We start from the raw sequence: 3,085 nt of genomic DNA on the forward strand, positions 1-3,085 counted from the left end.
ATGAATCCTTAGTCACCCTCCACTACAGGGGGTTTAGTTGCTTGGAACAACCTAAAGTTAGTGGAGCAGTTTGAGCTCCTGTAGGAGGTAGTGCTCACATAACCCGATTTGTAGTGTAATTTTCTTGACTGAAATTCAAAAACGCAGTCGAAATTCGAGGTTGCCTTCAATTTAAGGGATGAAATTTGTATATTTTAGTTATAAATCCCAGCATTTGTATGATTTCTAGTGATTTTTTAGTCTAAATCTTGGTTTAGCCTAAACATTGCCTTTAATTTTAAGGGTTGAAAAAAAAACATTTGTTTCAAGCACTAGAAGGAGGATACAATTTTCTCTTTGTAGAGGACCATGTATATATATATGGATGCACTTTGTATTGGTGTTGTTTTATTGCTTGAGTAGATCATCATTATGTATCATTCCGTGTTTACGTATGACATGTTGACTAATCAGTCATGAATGAGGGCGTGTACTTTGCCAGGCTGTGCCATTTATTTTATTTATCCTATATTATCATATCAATTATAGATATGGATTGCTTAATTTGCTTATTATCAAAAAAGTCGCCAGAATCTTTAATATTTTTTATTAAGAAAAGGTAAGAGAAGGCAACATGCAAACCTACAAAAATGTTGACATCCGAACTTAAAGAAAAGGTTTTGAATGAACGCACTTGTGCTTGTAGTGTGCCTACTAGCTGCGCTGCTCAGAATCTCAGCTTGTCCCGCTTGCCCCTTCCACTTGAGTCGTAGATTTTTGCCCAGCAATATGGCCAGCCGCTGTCTTCTCGCACCATGCCTGCTACTGGCGCTGATCAGCTTCAATACCACGCCGGCGTCTTGCCAGATCAAGGCCGGACCTTCCCACTACACATTCTACCTCCACAACACCGTCTACAGCCCCGTCCTGAACCACACCTACTTCACCTCTGTGTACGGTTCCCTCCCTCCGGGCACCTTCTCCAACCCCTTCAGCTTCGGCGTAGTTGCCACCTTCGAGGCCCCCCTCACGCTGGGCGCCTCCAATACCTCGGCGTCGGCCGGGGTGGCGCAGGGCTTGTACGTGCTGGACAGCCAGAAAGGCTACGCGCTCTTCCACATCTTCACCGCCACCATCGACGACGGCACCTACAAGGGCACACTCACAATCATGGGGCAGATCGTTGAGGTCCAAGGGCACCCTCACCGTCGTCGGCGGCACCGGCGATTTCCTCCTCGCGCGCGGCCTCGTCACCAATCGCCTCATCGAGCTCGTGCGGATCCTCTCCTTTGATCTGGACCTCTACTATAACTAGACTACTTCTTTGCATGTGATGCCTATCCTCCTTAATAATCCCAGCACACGTGTGCTACCTGCAGCCACACCCCAAATAACCAGAGACAATGTAACATGGCATAGCAAATAACCAGAGACAATGTAACTTGGCATAGCAAATGGCTATTAAGAGAATTAAATAATAATCCCAGATTAAAAATAACATCCAAGTTCGATATAAGCAAGGGATGGAGCATAGCTTGGTGTGTATCAAGCCATCATTGTGTGGGTCTAGATCTGGAGTAGCCCTTGAGGTGACTCTTTGGCTACCGAGCTTTGTAAAAATTTTCCTAGGAGTGGCACTTTCCTAGGTGGTTGCATAAGATGATTAAAAAAACCCAATGGGTTAAATAGCTTATAAATCAGAGTTCGTATATGGAGGATTTATAACCTTCGTAGATTCCAGCATTAAATATTCATTGAAAAAATTATGTATAAATCTGAGTTCCATTGGAGGATTTATAACCTTTATAAACTCTAGAATGGGTTTAACATAAATATTTATTGGGAAAAAATATAACAAATAATTATTAATGGTTTTGAAAGGTGAGTGCATGAGGAGCAGGTGGCAATCGAATGAGTTGCATATGAGCATACTCATGGTGGATTGCATATGAGCATACTCATGGTGGATTGTCTAGTTGAATGGGGAACATCCATAGGGTGGGTCCTATAAATCTAGGCTCCTCGTCCTCCTTCCTCCTTCATATGTGGTATAGGAGAAATCTAGGTTACACTGACTTGCTACTACTACATGGAATGGATATAACGTAATTGCCTAATTTTCTAGGATGATACCAAAGAGATGGGACCTGGTGTTCTTTCATTGAGCTTCTCAAAATGGAATGTGTAGTGTTGAAGGCAAAGGGATAATTGGGAGGGCAAGGGGTCTCATTAGTCAAACTAATTGTTGTTGATTCTACTTCTCTAGGTTTTATCATTCCTTACTACCAATGGAGAGGGGACATGCTCCTAATTGGGATGCTAGCTAAGGTGTCAAGATATTCACACAACAAGTAGGTCAATTTATATAAGAAGGTAGCAAAATGGATCCTATGAAAATAGTCATCATTTGGTAGCTAGGTATTCACATGACAAAGGTAAAGTAAAAGGTTAGTTTTATTTACACAACGGTTGAAGTGTTAATCTTTGATATGCATCCCAAAAACTAAAACTTTTATTAGTTGAATTATATTAAGCACTACAAGATAATGAATTGCATAGCTTCTGCGAAAGGTAGCTCCAAAATAGTGAGAGAAGGTAGTGAAAGAGTTGTGCAAGTAGTGATATAGACAATGGCACCGACTATCACATGGCTATTTTACAGCTATACATGCGATTACATGCATGGTTGTGTCATGTATATAGTCGCGTTTATAGCCACATAGATAGCCGCATTGACTGCTTGGACCGTGATGCGTTACAATATCCTTGTTGCATAACCTACCTACCTTGCTCTTTCTTTGTCTCATTCATCTTCTTCCTTCCTTGTTCTTCCATAAGCATAGTGCTCTCTTCCACAAGCATAGTGCTCTCAATCACAAGAATATATGTCTCCTCTCTTCTACGTTTTTCAATCAGAACATATGTTCTTGTCCATTCCTCCTTTCCAATCTCTCTAGATTAATTTAATATATTTTTTGTATTTTTATATATGTGTTAATGTTAGGACATGCTCTCTTTAGCTAGATCTTAAGGTAAGCTCCAAGACTAAACATAATAATGGTGTAGATTAATTATGGTTAACCTGGCTATAAGAGCAAAGTTCGTG

General features: G+C 41.0%; 1 pseudogene; it reads left to right on the forward strand.

The window, feature by feature from the left end:
• The first annotated feature begins 699 nt into the window (after window positions 1-699).
• Window positions 700-1,688, forward strand: LOC147609048 (dirigent protein 6-like; annotated as a pseudogene).
• Window positions 1,689-3,085: the final 1,397 nt, after the last annotated feature.

Source organism: Cibotium barometz, chromosome 52 (assembly GCF_041138505.1).
Source record: "Cibotium barometz isolate CiBa-2024 chromosome 52, ASM4113850v1, whole genome shotgun sequence".
Taxonomy (NCBI): domain Eukaryota; kingdom Viridiplantae; phylum Streptophyta; class Polypodiopsida; order Cyatheales; family Cibotiaceae; genus Cibotium; species Cibotium barometz.